This window comes from Pantherophis guttatus, chromosome 2 (genome assembly GCF_059756535.1).
Source record: "Pantherophis guttatus breed Tessera chromosome 2, ASM5975653v1, whole genome shotgun sequence".
In the NCBI taxonomy this organism is placed as follows: Eukaryota; Metazoa; Chordata; class Lepidosauria; order Squamata; family Colubridae; genus Pantherophis; species Pantherophis guttatus.
Window position 1 is genome coordinate 8,992,633 of NC_142064.1, and position 23,442 is coordinate 9,016,074.

At 46.6% G+C, this 23,442-nt stretch overlaps 1 protein-coding gene across 2 annotated transcripts in view; it reads left to right on the top strand.

The window, feature by feature from the left end:
- The first annotated feature begins 351 nt into the window (after positions 1 to 351).
- SETBP1 (SET binding protein 1) overlaps positions 352 to 23,442 on the top strand; it is a 315,488-nt gene continuing 292,397 nt past the window's right edge. For both annotated transcript variants that reach the window (XM_060690781.2, XM_087885503.1), the window contains exon 1: positions 352 to 1,504. The gene's annotated coding sequence lies outside the window, so the exon portion shown is untranslated. The remainder of the gene's footprint in view (positions 1,505 to 23,442) is intronic.

Here is a 23,442-nt window from a genome sequence, read left to right on the forward strand (position 1 = left end):
ACCAAGGTTGAGAAACACTGGTCTCCTGCTTGGGCGGGGGGGGGGTGTCAGACTAGATGACCTCCAAGGTCCCTTCCAACTCTGTTCATCTTGTAAACCAATCCTAAAATGCCCCCCCCCCTTTTTTTTTACCTCAGGGAGGGAGTCAAGGTAGACAAAAATGGGTATTTTGGCCAGCAGGACTGGCTGTGTGTTTGTGTGTGTGTAGGTGTGTGTGTTTGTGTGTGTGTATGTGTGTGTTGTGTGTTTGTGTCTCCTCCGGTCCGTACCCCCCTCCCCAATATTCTCCCCCCCTCCCCAAAATCTCCCTCTCCGGCTCGGCCGCTGGGGGCGCAGGGAGCGAAGGCGACAGACGGGGGAGCTCCGGAGCAAAGGCAGCCCCACAAACTCGCAACCGACGACGGCGGCGGCGGCCACAGCGGCAGCGGCAGCAGCAGCAACGACGCACCGACTCCGGCGACCACCGTCTCGGCGGGCACCGCGGCGCGACTCCCCTCTCTCTCCGGCGGCGATGCGGCTGCGCTGACTCGGCTTCAGCTTCGGGGCCGCGCAGGAGAGCCGGGCGGCGGGGCTCCGGATTCTTTCCACCCCCCCCTCCCCAAAGAAAAAAAAAATAAAGACCCCCCCCCAATCTTAAGCAAAAGGATTCCTCCCTCCTCCTCCTCCCCCCCCGCCCCCCTTTCCTTCGCGGGGATCGGCGCAGGAGGCGAGCCAAGCTTTGCAAAGCGGAGAGGAGAGGAGGGGAGGGGGGCGCGTCTCTTTGGCTTTCTTTTCCCCCTCCCCAAAAAAAGGGAGATCCCCCCCTTTTTTTTTCTTTCTCTCCCTCCCTCTGTCTCCTTTCTCCTTCCAACCATTTTTTTTGCTTTTTCATTGCATGCTCTTTTTTCTTTTTTCTTTTTTTTTTGCAAACCGGGGGGGAGCCGTTGCATGGCTTTCCCGCCCACCCCCCCGTTGCATGATTCCGATTTTTTAATTTATTAATATTATTTTTTTTGGGGGGGGGGTCGGGTTGCAAGCTCGTTGGAAAAGCAAAAAAAAAAAGAAATCTCGGTCGCCTTATTTGGAGAGGCGCCATTTTTCCCCTGGCTGGAACCTCGGCGGCTTTTCTTTTCTTTTTTTTTTTTCCCTCTTCTCTTCTTCTCTTCTCTTCTCTCTCTCCCGGTTTCGGGCGGCGACTGCCTCGCCTCCGCCCGGCGCCTTCCTCGCGCGCCCTCCCCCGGCTGACAGCTCCGCCGCTGCCGCCGCACACCGAGCCATGGCCCCGGCGCCCCTCCGGCACCCCGGACAAGCGCAGGGCGACTTTCGGGGGCTCCCGCGAGGGGCCTGGAGCGGCATCGTCTGAGCCTTTCCCGCCGATCCTCCGGCGCACACGCCTCCCTTGCCTGCCTGCCTTCCTTTCCACCCCGACCCGGACTCGGAATCCCCCCCTCCGTGCAAGGGGAGAAAAGACACACAGAGAGAGAGAGAGAGAGAAGCAGAGCGCGGGAGGCGCAGGAGGAGATGGGTGAGTGCTGCACGCGATCCTGAGCCCGTAGGTGGGGAGGGGGGGATGGGTTTTTTGTGGGGGGGGGTTCAATCGACTTGGAGGGTGTGTGTGTGTGTGGGGGGGGAGACGGGTGTGCTGCACGCGATCCTGACCCCCCCCTGGGTGGATAGGATGTGTTGGGGGGGGTCAATCGACTTGGAGGGTGTGTGTGTGTGTGGGGGGGAGAGACGGGTGTGCTGCACGCGATCCTGACTCCCCCTGGGTGGGTAGGATGTGTTGGGGAGGGAGGCAATCGACTTGGAGGGTAAGGGGGAAGCGGGGTGGAGGAGAAGACGGGTGTGCTGCACTCGATCCTAAGCCGTTGGGTGGGAAGGGTGTTTTGGGGGGGGTCAATCGACTTGGAGGGGGTGTGTGTGGGGGTGTGAAACGGGGCATAGGGGGAGACGGGTGTTGTGCACGCGATCCTGACCCCCCCCCCCGGGTGGGTAGGATGTGTTCGTGGGGGCGCAATCGACTTGGAGGGTAAGGGGGAAGCGGGGTGGAGGAGAAGACGGGTGTGTTGCACTCGATCCTAACTCGTTGGGTGGGTGGGATGTTTTGGGGGGGTGTTCAATCGACTTGGAGGTTGTGGGGAAACGGTGGTAGAGGAGAAGAGGGTTGTGTTGCACGCGATCCTAACCCGATGGGTGGGTGGGATGTTTTGATGGGGGGGGTCAATCGACTTGGAGGATAAATAAGGGGGAAACGGGGCGGGTGTGCTGCACGCGATCCTGACCCCCTGGGTGGGTGGGATGTTTTTTGGGGGGTCAATCGACTTGGGAGGGTGGAGGAAACGGGGTGAGGGAGTACTGCACGCTATCCTGACCTTTCTGGGTAGGTGGGATGGTTCGGGGGAGGCCAGTCGACTTGGGAGGGGGGAGGAGGAAACGGGGCTCAGGAGAGGGAGTGGTGGTGTACTGCTGCACGCGATCCTAACCCCCCTCCCCCGGGTGTGATGGTTTGGGGAAAACGGGGGTGCGGGAAGAGCCGGGTATAGTTCTGCACGCGATCCTGACCGGTGGAAGGAGGGGTGTTTTTTGGGGGGGGAATGTGTGTCTGTAACTGGTGATCAAAAAAAAAAAAGGGGGGGGGAATCTGGGGATCGATCCACTGGGCGAGGATTCCACGCACTTGCAAAGTTGAGCCGGCGCGGGAAGGCAAAAGCAAGAATCCTCAAAGGCGGAGAGCCCCTTTTTGGGGGGGGGGAAGGGGCGGAAAAGTGTAGCCTTGGCCCGGTTTGGAAGGAGAGAGTTGGGGGAAGTGGGAGGAGGAGGAGGAGGATCGGGGAAAGGGAATCCGTCCGGCTTCCGATCCTGGCCGGGGTGGATTCCTTTGGCGGAGGGTCCCCTCCCACCCTCCCTCCCTACGTCCAGGTGAGCGCGGAGCGACTGCTTTGCCTTGACCCAGGAGTAAGTTGGCAGGGAATTGGGGAAGGGGCTCTTCCTCCAGCCTGGGCTGGAGGAATTGGGGAAGGGGGATCCGATCCTCCCTTGGGGAAACCAGGGTGGGGAGGAGGACGAGGAAGAGGAGGAGGAAGGGGCTTCCTCGGGAGTAAGCGCGTTTGCAAAAAAAAAAGGGGAGTTGCAACCAAGGAGGCATTTTGCAAAGCCATTGTGGCCGGCCCGGGCATTTACTCGCGAGGAAGCCCATCCACGCTCTGCAAGACTCTTCCCTTCCCTTTCCTTTCCTTCCTCCCGGGAGAAAGCCGCCTCCCTTCGCCGATCGTGGGGGGGGGGGGTCTGCGTGTGCCCTGCTGCACGGCTCCCTCTCTCCTTGTGTGTGTGTGTGTACGTGTGTCTGCGCGTAAAGGGGGCAGCCTCTTGCGTGTCAAGAGGTGTGCAAAATGGCATTTCCGCCTGGCTCTCACCTTCCGCGTCGGGCTGCTTGAATGTCAAGGCGAGGAAGGAGAGAGAGAGAGAGAGAGAGGGAGGGCGAGCTTGGCTTCCCTCCTTTCTCCCCCCCACCTCCCAAAATATATAACCCAGGTCCCAATTATTATTATTTTTTGGGGGGTACCATTCTCACGTTCCCAGCCAGATTCGGGTTCCCCCCTTTTTTTCCACCCCGTGCAATGATGAATGCAAAGTGATTTTTTTTCTCCTCTTTTTTTTTTTCTGCAAAAAATAAAAATCTGGGGCCCAGCTGCTAAAGGATTGTTTTGACATTGGTGAAAGGACATCGCGGGCAGCAGCCAGTCGAGCTTGCAGTGATAAACAAGGGCTGAGGGGTGTGTGTGTGTGAGAGAGTGTGTGTGTGTGTGTGGTTGTGGTTGTTGTGCACAGAGCAAAAAAGCCTTTGGAAAATTCACAATGCAGAGTGGAGGGTTTTTTTTTTTCCCCTCTGCAAAACCCCTCTCTCTATATCTACCACCAAGGCATTCCTGCTGCTCCTTGAGTTTAAACACCCAGCACCCCAAAAACACACACAAACACACACACACACACAAACAAAACACACCCCTTTTGCACCTTTTTTTTCTATCTTTACTTTGCTTCTGCTTTTTTTTCTTTTCTCCCCCCCCTCCCTTTGTGGGAAAGAAAGCAAAGACGAGCAGAATGGGGGAAAGAAAAAAAAAAGAGAGAGAGCTTGTAATGTGTCAGGTGTGTAGTAGGTGTGCCAGGGAAGGGAGAGGAAGTGGGTGTTACAATCTCTCTCTCTCTGTGTGTGTGTGTGTGTGTATGTTTGTGTGTCTCCCCAGTTTCTTTCTCCGTTTCTCCTGGCTTTCTTCTCTCTTTCCTCCTGACGGTTTTGGTTGAAAAAGATTTGTGCAAAATGTTCATGGAGGGGAAATTATTACATTTCAATTGAAATGTAAATCTCGCATTTTGGGTTTGGGGAGGCTGGTGGGGGGCTTGCTCCTTTCTTTTTTTTTTGGGGGGGACTGGGAGCCAGTGATATTTGGGGAGGGGGGTTTCCTATAAGTAGCCGCAAGGAAGGAAGGAAGGATGTGTTGTGTTGAAGGACAAGGAAGATTTCTTTAAAGGTTTGGCGCATGTGTGATTTTATTTTTTTCCCTCTCCCGCTCTCCCTGGCTGTCAAAAGGTGCAAACAATTTCTGTTGTGGTCACGCTGCTTCTTGTAGATTGTGTAGGCTTGTTCATCTTGATGTGCTGCTGGTGGCAACTCTTCCTGTTTTAGGGAGTCGGGCAAAACACACCCACCCACATAAATGGCCGGGAAACTTTGCCCCCATCAAGAGAGCACCCAAAAATCATCCGGGTTTATTTATTTATTTATTTTTAAAAATATTATTATTTCGGGAGAGTCGGGAAAAGTAACATCTTCTCTCCCCGCCCTTCCCCAAGGTTACGCCTGGAAACGTGTCCTTCCTGCCTCCACCCCTGTGTAGAAATTAACACCATCTCTCCCACAACACCACGAGAGCAAAGAGAAACTCTTATATAGAGCAGCTGGGAAATCCTGTTGCGTTGGGTCATGTTAGCATGCGGTCTAACACGTAGGGGATTTCTCGGGGGCTGTATAAATCGAGGGGCAGAGTTGAGGGGGCGTTAAAGGGTTGAGGAAGGGTTGGTGGGAATCAGAAGATGGGGTGAGCAAGAGAGTACAGACCTTGGATCATTTGCGGAGGACCAGGTCACATCCTTTGTTGGAAGTTCTCCCCGATCAGTGCAAAGTTCATCCTTGGTGGTGTGTCTTTCTCCTTCCAAGAGAAACCGCACAGAAGTTGTGAGTGTGTGTAGAGACGTGTTTATGGCGTCTTCAAACCAGCTAGACTCCATCCTTCCAAGAGAAAGGAGGGAGCCAGACTTGTCTTCTAGAACAGCGGTCACCAACTGGTGGTCCGTGGACCACTGGTAGTCCGTGAGAAAATTTTGGTGGTCCGCAGGAAAAAAATATTTGCATTTTTTATATTGCACTAAATCAGGGGTCCTCAAACTACGGTCCCTGTGACAGATACGTGGAATGTTTGTGTTGCTGCACAGAGTCTCTCCCTTCGGGGTCTTTTTGTGTGGGTCAGAGGGGGACAGAAATTCCGACTTGGGGTCTGCTTAAGCCTCCTGGTGTGGGACTTTGGGTGAAGGCTGGAGGGAAGTGCCACTGGTGGCAAAGAGCTGGAGGGCCTCGTTCCAGTGGGACTACATCATGGTCTGGAACTGGCTGACCATCTCAGCCCGCTGAGCCTCCAGGCGCCGGTACCTGGCCTTGCACTCCCACAGGTCTCCCCTCTGCTTGGAAAGCCTATGCTCCTAGTCCTCAGTGAGGTGCTTCTGCTGAGCCTCCTTCTCGGTCAGATCCAATTTGAACTGAGCTATTTTGCCAACTCTTTCTCGTGGTGGCTGCTTAGCTCCAACAACTGCTTCTTGTTGGGGCCCTAAGGAGCCCGGGCGGGGAGGCAAGGAGTGGCTGGGAGGGGAGGGGCGAGTAGAGACTGTCGAGGTGCCCCTCGAAGTGAATGACATTGAGTTGGCCACGCCCACCCAGTCACATGAACATCTAGCCACGCCCACCCAGCCGGTCATTAGGCAGATCATATTAGTGGTTCGCGGGATTTAAAATTATGAATTTAGTGGTCCCTAAGGTCCAAAAGATTGGTGACCCCTGTTCTAAAAGAACATTGTCCCATATTTTAAACTTTTGTATTTTTGCGGTAACAGAATAACAGAGTTGGAAGGGAACAACTTCTGGAGGCAAGTTGTTCCACTGATTATTCTCACTGTTTGGAAATTTCTTCCTAGTTCTAGATTGGTTCTCTCCTTGATTAGTTTCCATCCATTGCTTCTTGTCCTGCCTCTGGTATTTTATTTTATATAGCATTTATCATTTTCATATTGGAAGCAGCACACAGTTATGCGATAAGGTGGGCATCCAATAAATGTAATAAACAAAACAATAAAAACAAACAAACAAGGTTACTGAGAACATGTCAGCAGAAAACATACATATGTTCTCTCGCCATTCCTTAACAGTCTGAGGTTTGGTCAGGATAGAGTTGGAAGGGACCTTGGAGGCCTTCTAGTCTGACCCCTTGCTCAAGCATTTCAGACAAATAGTTGTCCAGTCTCTTCTTAAAAACCTCCAGCAATGGAGCAGCTACCTACAACTTCTGGAGGCAAGCTGTTTCACTGGTTGATTGTCTTCACATTTAGGAAGTTTCTCCTGAATTCCATGTTGCTTCTCTCCTTGATTGGTTTCCATCCATTGTTTCTTGTCCTGCCTTCTGGTCCTTTGGAGAATAGCTTGACTCCCTCTTCTTTGTGGCAGCCCCTCAAATACTGGAACACTGCTATCATATTCCCCCTAGTCCTTCTTTTCTCTAGGGCCATACCTAAATCCTTACAACCATTCTTCATATGTTTTAATCTCCAGGCCTTTAATCATCCTAGTTTTCTCTTCTCTGCACTTTTTCCAAAGTCTCAACATCTTATGAAGAACGGTTGCAGGAACTGGGTATGTCTAGTTTAATGAAAAGAAGGACTAGGGGAGACATGATAGCAGCCTTCCAATATCTCAGGGGCGGCCACAAAGAAGAGGGAGTCAAGCTATTCTCCAAAGCACCTGAGGGCAGGACAAGAAGCAATGGATGGAAACTAATCAAGGAGAGAAGCAACTTAGAACTAAATTTCCTGACCGTTAGAACAATTAATAAGTGGAACAACTTGCCTCCAGAAGTTGTGAATGCTCCAACACTGGAAGTTTTTAAGAAGATGTTGGATAACCATTTGTCTGAAGTGGTGTAGGGTTTCCTGCCTAGGCAGGGGGTTGGACTAGAAGGCCTCCAAGGTCCCTTCCAACTCTGTTATTCTATTTCTATTTCCTTTTTTTGGTAACGTGTTGACCAAAACTGGATGGCATATTCCAGGTGTGGTCTTGGGTAGAATCACAAAATGTTAGAGATGGAAGGCACCCATAGATCATGTGGTCCACGCCCTCCTTGCAGGAACTTCTGGATTTTTGCAGCCACGTGTAGGAGTCATCCACGGAGGTCCCATCACAAGTGGAGAATGCAGCCGAATGAGCCCCTCCACATTGCTGGGAAAAACTTCCCATTTTTCCTGAACATCAGCTTGAGAATTTGGACTGGGTGGAATGGATTTTAGCTCTGTTTTTCCCCTTTGATGTCTTCAAAGACTGTGAGCTGAGTATTGCTGAAAATAAAACACGGGTTACGCAAAGCTCCGGAGACAAATGTCCTTGTGTGTCCAATCACACTTGATCAATAAAGAATTTTATTCAATTCTCAACTTCGATATTTGTATACATAACGTTGATGGCAGCAAACTTATTTCATGCACAAAAGGGAAAGGAGAGTTCGATTCCCACAATAGACAAATGGCTGCAGAAGTTGATGGAGTTAGCAGAGGTAGCTAAATTGACAGTTTTGATCCAAGAAAAAAAAATATATATATATAAGTACTTTTGGAAACTGCTTCTGGGACTTGGTGTTCGAAGTGGGGGGGGGGAATGAAACTTTGATTTTGGGTTTTACCGATAAGATAGGTTTGTTGATATAAAAATGGCTGGTTTATACAACTATGTAAAAGTAAAAAGTTGAGGTTTGAGGTTACTATCTTATTTTACTGGACCAAAAGGAGTTGCGAGTCAATGCATCTTCTGTTCTTTTTCCCTTCTTTTCTGCACTTTTCCCTTCTTCTTTCCCTCTCCTGTTTTTCCTACTGTTTGTTTTTGTGCTTTTGTATTTGATGCTATAAACGAATTAAAAAAAATGAATATGAAAAAAGAAAGAAAGAATGCCATTCGATTCTATTCTATTCAATATCTGTCCCCATTTTTTTTTTTTTTTTGCGTTGAAAAGGGGAAGGTGTTTTCATTTAACTGCAAGACGTAAAGCAGGAATTGTTGCAAGGAGTGGAGACAACAGGCGAAGGGGCATTGTGTGTTTGTGTGTGTGGTGGTAGTGGTGGGGAAACCCTCCATGCCTTGCCTTATATGTACATCAGTGGAGTTTGAAAAGACCTTCCCAGGCAGCGAAATGATGACCGCTAGCCGTCTTACTGGGGAGGGGGGAGAGAGAGTGAGGGAAAGTAACCTGATCCTTTCCATGTTGATCTACGGATATTCCAGGGGGGTTGCAGAACAAGCTCAGCGCTGACCACCGTAAGGGCATCTTCATTATGAGGAACCTGGTGGAGATGGCCTTACTTGTTAATTTGTTTATTTTATTTTATTTTTTTAAGCCACCCTTGTTTGTGTCACAAGCCCAAAGCATTTGTGGAAGAGGGTTTTGGAGCAGTGAAAAGGGGGAAGGCTGCTTGGAGAAATACAGACGTAATCAAAACATCTGGAAAGTTTTGTAGCCTGGGGAAGATGGAGTTAGAAGGGGACCTCTCTCTCTCCCTCTCTCCCTCTCTCTCTCTCTCTCTCTCTCTCTCTCTCTCTCTCTCTGTGTTTGTGTGTTTACTTTCTCCGCTTTTCTTTGATGATCTGAGTGGGTAGCAAGTCTCCCTCTAAGGAGAGAACATCTGTCTGGATGCGCCTAAAATTGTTTTGCCTCCTGCTCGTCAGTTCTGCACAGGTAGCCCTCTCCTTACGACCAGCATTGAGCCCAAAATTTCCGTCGCTAAGCGACGGAAGTGGTAAAGTGAGTTTTGCCCCGTTTTACGACCGTCCTTGCCACAGTTGTGCAGTGATTTCCCTCCAGCGGTTAAGTTAGTTGCGGGGTTGTGACGTGAATCCGGCTTTGCTGTTGACTTTTGCTTTGTCAAAACGTCGCAAAAGGCGATCGCGTGACTCCGGGACACTGCAACTGTCATAAATACGAGTCGGTTGTCTGAATTTTGTGACCCCAGAGATGCTACAATGGTCGTAAGTGTGAAAAACGGTCATAAGTCACTTTTTTAGTGCCGTTGTAACCTCAGATGGTCGCTAAACGAACTCTTGCAGGTGGAGAACTACCTGTACACACACACACACACACACACACACACACACACACACACACACACACACACAGAGCCACCTTGTATTGTGCTGTTGTTGCCCGTCAGCGGCCTATGCAGCTAGTAGCTGATTCCGACAGCGAGGAGGCTGGTGTGGTGCTGCACCAGCAGCCTGTGCAGCTGGCACTCGAGTCAGACAATGAGGAGGCTGGAGAAGATGTGGTGCCAGAGGCGGGGATTCAGCCAGGGCCTTCAGAACCTCCAGAAGCTCCCTTAAGTGAAGAGGACGAAGAGGAGGAGCCTCTTCTTGATGCACAGGCGCGCAGTGGTGCCAAAAGGCAGGTGGTTCCGCAGGAGGAGGTCTCCTCGAGAGTAAGGCTTGGGGCTAATTGGCCACTCCCTTAGCTTACTTAAGGAAGGACGACGACTGAGGCAATTTGCAGGAAACAACTTCGTTCACTCTCCTTCGCGTCCTGATCTTAGTTCTCTTATTAGTTTCCTGCAAATTGCTTATGGGCTTTCTGCCAACCATAGTAAGATTACGATTATTTATTCTTTGGATTCTTGTAGGCTGTTAAGAAAGTTAATTTTTTTTTTTTTTTAATTTGATTTATATGCCGCCCTTCTCCAGAGACTCAGGGCGGCTTACAATGCATTGAGCAATAGCCTTCATACTTTTGTATATTTATACAAAGTCAGCTTATTGCCCCCACAAACTGGGTCCTCATTTCACCTATCTTAGAAAGGATGGAAGGCTGAGTCAACCTTGAGCCTTGGAGAGATTCGAACCTGCAGTAAATTGCAGGCAGCTGTGTTAATAACAGGGTGCTTAGACCACTGTACTATCAAGGCTCTTATTAACAGCCTTTATTTGAAAAAGACTGATTTAATTTAGTAAACTAAGGTTTGTACAGACTTTGTGTGTGCTGCGTTCTTTGGGGTCCGTAGCTGGGGCAGAACACATTTCAATCCACTTTACAAATTGTTGTTGTTGTGGGGGGAAAAAGAGAAGGGAGGAGTATTAAGTATCTTTGCTGCCTTAAGTTACATATAAAGTAATAAAGATGGGGGAAAACCCGTGGACTTGCCATTTATTTTTCCAAAAATGTTTTTGCAGCAATATTTTCTCCTATTTTATATTTCCATGTTAATAAATTATGTTTCTGATAAGGAAAGTAAGCATGTTTTAGATAGGACTAAGAGCGATAGGTAAGGGTGATAGATCGCCCTTACCTTCTCAGGCTACACGAGGAGTGACTGGGAGCGGTGGGCAAGGGGCCTGGCCAGCCAAACGACGGGGAGCCACAGCAGAGGGACGAAAGAGCCGCATGCGGCTCGGGGGCCGCAGGTTGCCGACACCTGGTCTGAGCAATATAGATAATCCATGGGCAGGTATTGTGTCCTGGCCATACAAGATGCAAGTATAATTAGTCTTTCCTTTGGAACAAGGCAGTTTCAACTGTCCGTTTTTCATTTTTTTCTGGGCAGTGTTATTGAATCTAGTTTTAGTTCAACTCAACCTCAGGTCACAATGACTGACCCAGATTGGACCCTTAAACTTACAGTTTGGAAAAGAAGGATTACTGATTTATTTCAGTGAGAGGTGGGCACTGTTGTCTTGAAGGACACCATTAGAACCATCTCAACCGCTGTGGTGCTCCATCACTGGAGGTTTTTAAGAAGAGGTTAGATAGCCATTTGTCCAGAACAATGTAAGATTGGGCTAAAAGACCTCCCAAGAATCCTTCTAACTGTTATTTTATTCTGAATTTAGTAGTGTTTAGATCAGGGGTGTCGAACTCAATTTCATTGACGGACGAATCAGGGTTGTGTTTGACCTCGGGGGTGGGTAGGGGTGGCCAGGATGGACGTGGCCAGGTTGACGTCACTCGTGTTGGGGGGTGCCTGTGGTGGGCCGAGCGCGCTCTCAGCGAAAACAGGCTCCCAAGCAGGGGTGAAATCCAGCAGGTTCTGACAGGCTCTGGAGAACTGGTAGCGGAGATTTTGAGTAGTTCGGAGAACCAGCAAATACCATTTCTGGCTGGCCCCAGAGTGGGGTGGGAATGAAGATTTTGCAGTATCCTTCCCCTGGAGTGGGGAGGGAATGGAGATTTTGCAGTATCCTTCTTCTGCCACACCCACCAAGCCATGCCATGCCATGCCACGCCCACCAAGCCATGCCCACAGATCCGGTAGATGCGACAGCCTCCTGAAACCCTCTGACAGTGAAAATGGAGCTCGGGAGGGCCGCACACTGCGGGCCGGTCCTTCGCTGTTTCCATGGCAGCCCCACGGGCCAGATCTAAGCACCCCATGGGCCGGATCCAGCCCCCATCGGCCAGCTCCAGCCTATCTAAATAACATTTTTCTTTTTACAAGCATTTGATTTAAGAGACTCTGGGTCTGAATGTGAAGTAGTAGTGACCATCAGTTATCAGGATTGGACCTTTCCAGTGCCCTGGAAAAATCCAATTTTGGGGTTTCGGTGGAGAAATTTAGAAGAGCATGCTAGATAAGATTAACTTGGAGTGGGATAATTTGTGGTTCAACCTGGCTTCTGGAACCAGCTATTAATACTAAAAAAAAAACCTCTTGTCCATCATATCAACAATGCTTGTTTGGGCATCATCTGTTTTCTAAACAGAGCAGTTATGGTTTGTTCATCCAGGTTTGAAGGTTACGATGTCCTCTAAGCCCTGCCAGTGGATAACTCCCTATTTTAATGGACGGATTAAATAAATAATCTATGAATTAAGTAAAGCACTCAAATTTCCATTGTCAAGCAGGGCAGTTGTTAAGTGAGTTAGCATGATTGTGAAGTGGACTTGGCTTTCCCATGGACTTTGCTCGTGAGAAGGTCGCAAAAGGGGAATCACATGACCCCCCCCCCCCGGGACACTGCCACCGTCATAAATACGAGTCGGTTGCCAAGTATCTGAATTCTGATCACATGACCAAGGGGATACTGCAATGGTTGTAAGTGTGAAAAAACGGTCATAAGCCACTTTTTTCAGTGCCGTTGTAACAGGTCACTAAATGAACGGTTGTAAGTCGAGGAGTACCTGTAGAGAGTTTCCTCTCTGAAAAATCAGTCAATAGATGATCTGGCAGAAAAATGTGAGGAAGGTTTTCCGAAACCAAGGAACAGTGTCTAAGATATTCCTGTTTCTTATGGTTATTTACTTATACCTACAGCTACGTACTGAGATGTGGTGGCTTAGTGGCTAAGACGCTGAGCTTGTCGATCAGAAGGTCGGCAGTTCAGCGGTTCGAATCCCTAGTGCTGCGTAACGGGGTGAGCTCCTGTTATTTGTCCCAGCTTCTGCCAAACTAGCAGTTCGAAAACATGTAAAAAATGCAAGTAGAAAAATAGGGATCACCTTTGGTGGGAAGGTAACAGCGTTCGGTGCGCCTTTGGCATTTAGTCATGCCGGCCACATGACCACGGAGATGTCTTCGGACAGCGCTGGCTCTTCAGCTTTGAAACGGAGGTGAGACCAGCCCCTAGAGTCGGGAATGACTAGCATATATGCGCAGGGGAATCTTTACCTTTACTTATAGCTACATACTGTTCTTGAGCAACTTGGGGCAGTTTCATGTAGGTCAGGCCTAGTGCCTTCCTGGGAGAATGTAGAATTGGAGGGAACCTAGGAGATCATCAAGTCCAACCTCCTGCACAATGTATATCATTGTATACCAGGTTGGGGATTCACTACGCTATCTCCGTTAGATGACCATCCTGCTTCTCTCTGAAAATCTCAAGTGAAGAGGAAGAAACCCCTCCTTGCAATAAACTGTTCCATTGATTGATGGCTCTTAACTATCCACGTTTCCCCCAAAATAAGATCTGGTCTTATTTTCTTTTGGGCTCCAAAATAAGTACTAGGGCTTATTTTCGGGGGTGTCTTATTTTTTTCCCCATGTACGGGAGGCCCACTTCTGCTTGTTCGCGGCAGGGCAGGAGACTATATGGCACACAAGTGCCACTGCTGTGAGGCAAGGGGCAGTGGACTTGCCCCACACACCCTGCATCAGCTTACCTCAGAGCCCCCGCAGCCGGGGCACCCATGCCCCGAGACCTGCCACTCAGCTTTCTGCTCCGTTGCAGCCATGAGCAAGCAGAAGAAGTGGGCCGGCAGCCACATGGGATCCTGCTACACATGGCTGTTGGTGCTGCCTCTGTGAGGCAGTTGTTGGGCTGTGGATGGCCTAGCTGCGGAAGCCCTGAGGTAAGCCGGGATGGGGTGCGTGAGGCAGTTCCACCACCACCCCGCCTCGCGGTTGCGGGACCGTGAGCAACCATATGGAATGGGCGACCAGGCGGCTGTGCAAGGTCTTAAGTAGGGCTTATTTTGGGAGTTGGGCTTATATTAGGCACATGCAGGGTGGATAAAAATCAATGATTTTTTTTTAAAATCAAAAAAATCAGATTTTTTTGATTTAAATCAGATTTTTTTTATTTAAATTGGATTTTTTTTATTTTTATCGAATTTATTTTAATAAAAAAGTTGGGGTAAAAATCTATCATAAGATAGTTTTCTATTTAAGATACATAAATAATTTAGTTTATTCAGCATGAAATGGAGCTTAGTTATGTAGCATGAGGCTGTATATTCTGCAACACTGGGACTATCGGTGAGTCAACAGTGGGTCAAAGGAGTAGCAGAGATGACAGTTGCTCTTTAAAAATTATGATTTAAATCGAGTTGATTTAAATCAAGCCTTTTTACTAGTGATTTAAATCATACTCGATTTAAATCAAATCCACCCTGGGCACACGTTTAAAAACATGCTAGGTCTTATTTTCGGGATAGATCTTACTTTTGGGGAACGATATGAAGAAGTTCTTCCCAATGTCTCATCTGTAGTTATCTCTTTGAAGTTTCAACCCATGAGTTCTGGTCTCACTGAGAAAATGAGAAGAAATCTGAAACCTCTCCAAGGTGACAAACCTTCAGCTGTACGAAGACAGCTACCGTGTTTTCCCCCAAAATAAGACCGGGTCTTATATTAATTTTTGCTCCAAAAGATGCATTATGGCTTATTTTCCGGTTAGGTCTTATTTTGGAGAAATTACAGTACTAAACGCCTCCGACTGCTGACGATATTAACGGGGGCTTATTTTTGGGGTAGGGCTTATATTACGAGCATCCTGAAAAATCATGCTAGGCCTTATTTTCCAGTTGGGTCTTATTTTCGGAGAAACAGGGTAACATGTACGATCTCAACCTTCTCTTCTACAAATGTCTATGGAGATTCTCAATCGTCTAAGAATTCTGGTTGTCCGCAAAGATGGTTTTCAAATGACAACTAGAGTTCCTTGGGTTTTTTTTTTCCCTTGAAAATGTTTTGCTTCTCATCTAAGAAACTTCTTCTGTTCTGATTTCTTCACTACTTCTTCAGAACTGAAGAAACTTCTTGAATGAGAAGTGAAACGTTTTCAAGGAAAAAAAAAACCCCAAGAAAGTCCAGTTGCCTTTTGGAAAAAGCACCTTTGGGTTTTCTTCTACAAGCTAAACTAACTAAGACTTTTCCCAGTTCCTCCTAGGAGTTGGTTTTGCAGTCCTTTCACCATCTTGATAGACTTTCTCTAGTTTTGCTGCAGTTGATCAATGTCCTATTAAAAATACATGCGGTGTTCAATTCTTTAGAATTCCTAATGAGGGTCTTTCTGATGAATGGATTCCGTTCATGAATTCTGAATATTGCAATTTCATATTCTGAATGATTAGACCCAACCTTGGGTGCTCATTTATTGTTGGACTGCCAAACTCCTCCGATTCCCAGCAATAATTGGAGTTATCATCTCCTGGGTACCTTCCAGGTTGGGGAAAGACTGACCTTAATGTTTTTAATCCTGAATATTAAATAGTAATGTTCATCATTTATGGATGACACTTGGAGCTCACGTTTCGCTAACTTCGGTGACTTTGCAGTGTGTTAGATTTCAGCTGTCACGTTCCTCAGAAAGGCACTGAAGCTATTGTTAAAGTCCATTTCTGGGTTGAGGAAAGCTTGTCATAGGATAAGAACCATGGTTTCAGGTAAAGAATATAAAAGAAGGGGACATGGATGGATATTTCCTTAAATTATCCTGTTTGGATATAATTGTTTCAATAATGATGTTGCACCAAGTAGGGTTACTTGGTTACAAATAGCCTGGTGGCTCAGCAGACTGATAGCATTTTGATTAACACCAGCTGTCTGCAATTACTGTAAGTTCGAATCTCACCAGGCTCAAGGTTGACTCAGCCTTCCATCCTTTCTAAGGTAGGTAAATTGAGGACCCAGTTTGTGGGGGCAATAAGCTGACTTTGTATAAATATACAAAGGTATGAAGGCTATTGCTTAACGCATTGTAAGCCGCCCTGAGTCTCCGGAGAAGGGCGGCATATAAATCAAATTAAAAAATAATAATAATAGGGTTACAAGGGACGTGGTAGCTCAGTGGCTAAGACATTGAGCTTGTCGATCGAAAGGTTGGCAGTTCAGCGGTTCGAATCCCTAGTGCCGCGTAACGGTGTGAGCTCCCGTTACTTGTCCCAGCTTCTGCCAACCTAGCAGTTCGAAAGCATGTAAAAAATGCAAGTAGAAAAATAGGGACCACCTTTGGTGGGAAGGTAACAGCGTTCCATGCGCCTTTGGCATTGAGTCATGCTGGTCACATGACCACGGAGACGTCTTTGGACAGCGCTGGCTTTTCGGCTTTGAAACGGAGATGAGCACCACCCCCCTAGAGTTGGGAACGACTAGCACATATGTGCGAGGGGAACCTTTACCTTTACCAAGTAGGGAGGAATAACGGATGGAAGTAAGAGTCAACATCAGAACCAAAGTTACATGGCATTGAGAGACACAATTAAGGTTTTGCAGTCCTCAAGGACAGGTATTGAGAAGGTAAATTCGATAAGGGGTTAAGATGCTGAACATATTGTTGTCTCCTTTTTTTTTTTTTTTTGATATAATCTCAAGTAAATCCCATTTTATGATCTAGTTTGTAAGTGAGTGGTCCTGCTTTCCTCTTGATCTGGTAGAAGAATGTCTTCTACCAGATCTCAGAATCATGTCGTCCCGGCGGTGTCCCGTAATGTATTGGGACTTCTTACCCCTTTGCTAAACTGGGTGTGGGCGTGGCCACTACGTGATGCATCTGGCCTTCAGGCCGGGAGTTTGACAGCCCTGTCCTAAATCCTCCCTGAATGCATCTTATTTAACTTCACATCCCACCCTCCTGTCTTCTCAACCTTCTAAGTTCTTTGATGCTCCTCTCCCCACCTTTGGCTTATTAAAAATCACCCTTGCTGTCAACTTTTCAACGATCCCATGGCTGCAAAAACCCGCAACCATGGAGACCTCATGGAGAAACGAGAGCACCTACATCTTGGCTTCTCTAGTTGTCTTTGGTAGACTGGTTCCTTCAAGGAAGAAGTCAGTTCAGGAGATGGTCTACTTTGCTCAAGGTTGAGAGGCCATAGAGTTTTCTTAACGCAGAAGCCCGTGCCCGTAACCTTGGCTTCTCTAGCAAATGATGTCTGTGGTCAATGGAAAGAACAGGAAGGCTCTTAAGAGGTCATTCCAAAATGGTTGAGAAGTTGATGAGATAGATTGAAGGTGGCAATTACGGTCGGAGTGCTTAAGTTCTCCATGCTACCACATTAAGGTAGGTTGAGGTTGATGGGAAAAGATGTATGTTGATGATGTTGATGGTGATGGTGATGATGATGATGATACATCTATTCAGTTGTGTCCAGTTATTGGAGATTCTATAGGCCAGGTCTCTCTTCAATCTTGCACTGTTTCCTTTCAGTTGTTATATGATCTGGCTGGTGTAGCTTTGATAGTGGCGACCTGGTTTTTCTTTTACCACTAACTCTTCCAAGAACAGTTGCTTCCAAGAAGAGTTGCTCTCCAGTCAATCCTCCTGCATCATCATCGTCGTCGTCGTCATTTAACAACCCCATAATCCCTTGTGGGGTGGAATCCGGGCAACTGAATGGAGCTACGAGAGTGTTTTAATGGCCGGATGCCCTTCTTGTTGCCAACACGGAGTTTTTGTTCAGCAGATATATTCTCATTGTTCCCAGAGAGAGAAATATCTGCCTCTACCTAGGATCGAACTCACAGCCTCCTGATTGTGAGGCGAGAGCTCCACCTCTAGGCCACCGCACCACTCCAGTCAATCCTCCTGCATGACATGGCCGAAATAAGTAAGATTCAGTTTTATGGTTTTTGCCTTCCAGTGATATATATGTCTGGTGTCATGTGCTCCAGCATTTGATTGTTAATCAACTTTAGTGTCCAGGAATGTATGTGTATGCAGGCATATATTTAAATGTGGGTATTCATGAATATGTGTATGTGCATACTTAGGCAACACACACCCAAAAGGTTGCCCTGTTGATAGAAAAATTTGAACGCATAATGACTTAGGTCAGGGGTCAGCAACCTGCGGCTCTGGAGCCACATGCGGCTCTGCTGTGGCTCCTTGTCAGGTGATCCCACCATTGCCTGGCCTTGCCCCTCGTCCTCCCCTCCCAGTCACTCCTCGCCTGAGAAGGTAAGGGCGATGGTGGGGGATGGAGAAGCAGCCAGGGCAGAGACAGAGAGATACAGAGAGAGGTGAGGAGGGAGGGAGGGGAGAGATACAGAGAAGGGGGGGAGGAGAGAGAGAGAGACAGAGAGAGATACAGAAAGAGAGGGAGAGAGGGAGGGAGAGTAGAGAGAGATATATCAAAAGGATTGTGTGTTTTTAAACAACTGGTTCTCTGCCCTAATGACCGGCTGAGTAGGCATGGCTGGGTGTGTGTGTGTGTGTGTCATGTGACTGGTGGAAGTGAGTGACATCGAGTTGGCCACTCCCACCCAGGTTTTGTGGCTCCCGGTGTTTTCTTTTCTGTGGGAAACGGGTCCAAATGGCTCTTTGGGTATTTAAGGTTGCAGACCCCTGACTTAGCTCTGTGAGTTGGGATCCAAGTACTGTTGGTGATTTGAAGATCTGTGGTTGCTTTGCTATACATTTCTTATATTAATTGGAAAGAAAGGTGATGTTTGCGTCCCAAATAATTTGATGGAAAATGGAGGGGAGGCCCTTTTAGGATTGTTGAGAACATGGTAATAGAAATACAGGTAGTCAGGGTGGATAAAAATCAATGATTTTTTTAAAAAAATCAAAAAAATCAGATTTTTTTGATTTAAATCGGATTTTTTTTATTTTTATCGAATTTATTTTAATAAAAAATTTGGGGTAAAAATCTATCGTAAGATAGTTTTCTATTTAAGATACATAAATAATTTAGTTTATTCAGCATGAAATGGAGCTTAGTTATGTAGCAGGAGGCTGTATATTCTGCAACACTGGGACTATCGGTGAGTCAACAGTGGGTCAAAGGAGTAGCAGAGATGACAGTTGCTCTTTAAAAATTATGATTTAAATCGAGTTGATTTAAATCAAGCCTTTTTACTAGTGGTTTAAATCATGATTTAAATTGTGATTTAAATCAACTCGATTTAAATCAAATCCACCCTGCAGGTAGTCCTTGACTTAATGCCCTTCATGGCATGGGCCCGGGGTATCTGCAGGATCACTTCCTACCGGCCTCCCACCGCCCAGTGTGCTCACATAGGGCTGCCCTCCTCCGGGTCCCCTCGGCTAGACAGTGTTGGCTGGCGGTCCCCAGGATGAGGGCGTTCTCTGTGGTCGCACCGACCCTCTGGAATGGGTTGCCCACCGAGCTCCGGACGGCCCCCGACCTCCGCACCTTCCGCGCCGACCTAAAGACATGGCTTTTTCACCAACTTCCCTGATCTGTTGTGGATTTTAACTTGGGGATTGGGGATTTTAAATTGGTTTTAATATTATTTAACTCTTATTTATTGTCGGGTTGTTTTATTGTTGTGAGCCGCCCCGAGTCCTGCGGGAGAAGGGCGGCATATAAACCTGACAAAATAAATAAATAAATAAATAATAATGACCAAAATTTACTCTGCTAAGCGAAACATTGGTTAAGTGAGTTTTGCCTATTTTACGAGTTTTCTTGCCTCTGTTGTTAAGTGAATCGTTGCAATGGTTAAGTTGATAACACGGTGGTTAAGTGAATCTGGCTTCCCTGTTGCATTCGAATTTTGATCATGTGACCATGGGGATGCTGCAGCGGTCGTAAGTGTGAAAAACCATCCATAAGTCACTTTTTCAGTGTTGTTGTAACTTTGAATGGTCACTGAATGAACTGTTGTAAATCGAGGACTATCTGTAGATCATGTTTTCACCTTTCTTTATATCCATATATCTTACTTTAGGAATTCCTCTCTTTGGCTATCTACGTTTCATCCTATGACTTGACTATCACTAAGTGTTGAATCTTATGATTTATGATGAACGTACTTTATGATGATTAGGATCATGATTTGTTGCTTGTATGTACACTGAGAGCTTATGTACCAGAGACAAGTTCCTTGAGTGTCCATTCACACTTGGCCAATAAAGAATAAAGAATTTTACTGACTTCTATTATTATATTTGCCCCATTACTTGCAGGGTGGATTTGATTTAAATTGAGTTGATTTAAATCACAATTTAAATCATGATTTAAATCACTAGTAAAAAGGCTTGATTTAAATCAACTCGATTTAAATCATAATTTTTAAAGAGCAACTGTCATCTCTGCTACTCCTTTGACCCACTGTTGACTCACCGATAGTCCCAGTGTTGCAGAATATACAGCCTCATGCTACATAACTAAGCTCCATTTCATGCTGAATAAACTAAATTATTTATGTATCTTAAATAGAAAACTATATTACGATAGATTTTTACCCCAAAAGTTTTTTATTAAAATAAATTCGATAAAAATAAAAAAATCCGATTTAAATAAAAAAAAATCCGATTTAAATCAAAAAAATCTGATTTTTTTGATTTTTTTTAAAAAAATCATTGATTTTTATCCACCCTGATTACTTGTGAGAAACTCAACTGGTGTTGCAAAGGGATGGGTAAAATTGTTCTGAGTTGCCCAGAGCTAATGAGAGTCAGCCGACATACAATTTTAATAAATTAGGGTGGGTCACACAGTCAGCCAGATGGTTAGGTAGGATTGGGCATTTTGTCCACCTGTCAAGTCTTTCTTAAGGACCTGAAATAGGCAGGTGTGATGATGTTAAAGGTGTGGTCACAGGATGTAGGTTGTTCATAATAACAAGAGTTGGAAGGGATCTTGGAAGTCTTCTAGTCCAAACTCCAGCTCAAGTAGGAGACCCTATACCAGTGATGGAGAACCTTTTTGCTGTTGCGTGCCAAAAGCGTGGGGAACATGGGGGGGTCATGTGCATGCGTGCCCACATCCATAATTCAATGCGCCCTGCCCCGCCACACATGCGTGCACGACCCCCACATGCTTCCCCCACTTTTGGCACGTGATGGCACATTGGGCCCAGTAGGCCCATTTTTCACCCTCCCCAGGCTCCAGAGACTTCCTTGGAGCCTGGGAGGGCGAAAACAGCCTTCCCCATCCCCCCCGGAAGCCCTCCGGAGGCCGGAAACAGCTCGTTTCCTGACTTCCGGTGGGCCCGGAAGGCCTGAAAATCAGCTAGCCAGTGCACACATGCGCGCTGGAGCTGAGCTAGGGCAATGCTCGCGTGCCCACATATATGGTTCGCCATCACGGCCCTATACCATTTCAGACAAATGGTTGTCCAGTCCTTTGTTAAAAGCCTCCAGTGTTGGAGCACTCACAACTTCTGGAGGCAACTTATTCCACTGCTTACTTCTCTCCATGTGGATGTAGTACCATTAAGGACTACTCGTTGAGTACGGTTGTCAGCCAGCTACAAATCCATCTGGTGATCATGTTGTCTATTCCACATTTTTTTCTACCTTACCAAGAAGTAGTTTGTGGTCTACTTTGTCAAATGCCTTCCTGAAATCTTCAGTATACTATGTCCGCAGCATTTCGTTGGTCTACTAATTTAGTCACTTTATCAAAGAATGAAATAAGATTGGTTCGGCATGATCTGGTTTTAACAAACCCATGCTGGCTACTAGTTATAACTTTATTTGCTTCTAGTTGTTCGTAGATCTGTTTTTTGATTATCTTTTCCAGGATCTTCCCAGGTATTGATGTTAGATTGATTGGTCTGTAGTTTCCTGTGTCTGGGTTGTTTTTTCTTTTTCTTTTTTTGAAGATGGGAATCACATTAGCCCTTTTCCAATCCTCAGGTACTTCCCTGGTGCTCCAGGATTTTTGAAAGCGATGGTACAATAGTTCTGAGATAACATCTGCCAGCTCCTTCAGAACTCTGGGATGTAATCTGTCAGGTCCTGGTGATTTATATTCGTCAAAGTGAAAAAAGTGAAAACAGTTCATCAGTGGGACGACTTGCCTTCAGAAATTGTAGGTTCTTACTGGAGGTTTTTAAGGAGAGATTAGACAACCATTTGTCTGGAACGGTATAGAGTCTCCGTTTTTGAGCAGGGGGTTGGACTAGAAGACCTCCAAGGTCCCTTCCAACTCTGTTATTCTGTTAAAATCAAGCAAACCATATTATGGCTTAACGTGATACTTGAACTCAATTTTGTTCAGTTTTGTTATGTCTAGGAAGGAGTGGGGAGGAGGAGGAGGAGCAGGAGGAAGAATGAAGATTTACTTAAATGGAGCGCCCCCCCCTCCCTGAGCTCCATTTTCTCTGGCAAAGGGCTGCAGGAGGCCATCGCGGCAGTAGACGGAGCCCAGGCGGGCCTTGCACGGCCTCCCTGAGCTCCATTTTCTCTGGCAGAGGCACTGTGGGCCAGTCCTTCACTGTTCCCAGGATGGCACCGCGGACCAGGTCTAAGCTTCCTGCAGGCCGCATCCAGCCCCTGGGCCTTGAATTTGACACCGCTGACTTAGATCTAGGGTGGATAAAAAATATTTTTTAAAAAAAAAATAAAAAAAGAAATCAAGATTTTTTAAAATTTAAATAGGATTTTTAAAAATTTAAATCGGAACTTTTTGATTTAAATCGGATTTTTTTTATTTAGATTGGAATTTTTTGATTTAAATCAAATTTATTTTAATAAAATGCTTTTGGAGTAAAAATCTATCCAAAGATAGTTTTCTATTTAAAATACATTAATAATTTAGTTTATTCAGCATGCAATGGAGCTTACTTATGTAGCATGAGGCTGTATATTCTGCAATATTGGGACTGTCGGTGAGTCAACAGCGGGTCAGAGGAGGAGCTGCTGCGGCAGTGGTGAAATCTAAAATTTGTTATTACCGGTTCTGTGGGCGTGGCTTGGTGGGGGGGGTAATGTGACTGGGTAGGCGTGGCCAATTTTTTTTTCTTTTAAAACCATTTTTTCTACAACCTCTTCGGTGAAGAGGTTGTAAAAAAATGCTTTCAAAAGGCTCTGATGATCCCAGCTGAGTTGCCTGATCAGCAGAGGCTTTTTTTTCTTTTAAAAGCCTCTGCCGATCAGGCAACTCAGCTTGGATCCTCAGAGGCTTTTAAAAGAAAAAAAACCTCTGCCGATCAGGCAACTCAGCTTGGATCCTCAGAGGCTTTTAAAAGAAATAAAACCTCTGCTGATCAGGCAACTCAGCTTGGATCGTCAGAGGCTTTTAAAAGAAAAAAAAGCCTCTGCCGATCAGGCAACTCAGCTGGGATCATCAGCTGACGATCCCTTTGACGATCCCAGCAGAGCCGCGCGATCATCAGAGGCTTTTTTTTTTACTTTTAAAAGCATTTTTTCAGCCGAAGAGGTTGTATTAAAATTAAAAGAAAAAGCCTCTGGTGATTGTGCGGCTCAGCTGGGCGTGGGGGGTGGGGCAGGGATTTTTGCTACCGGTTCTCCGAACCACCCGCCTCCATTGCTACCGGATCGGGTGATCCGGTCCGAACCGGGAGCATTTCACCCCTGCACTGCGGAACAGAGATGACAGTTGCTCTTTAAAAATTATGATTTAAATCGAGTTGCTTTCAATCAAGCCTTTTTACTACTGATTTAAATCATGATTTAAATTGACTCAATTTACCGTATTTTTTGGAGTATAAGACGCACCTTAGTTTTTGGGGAGGAAAATA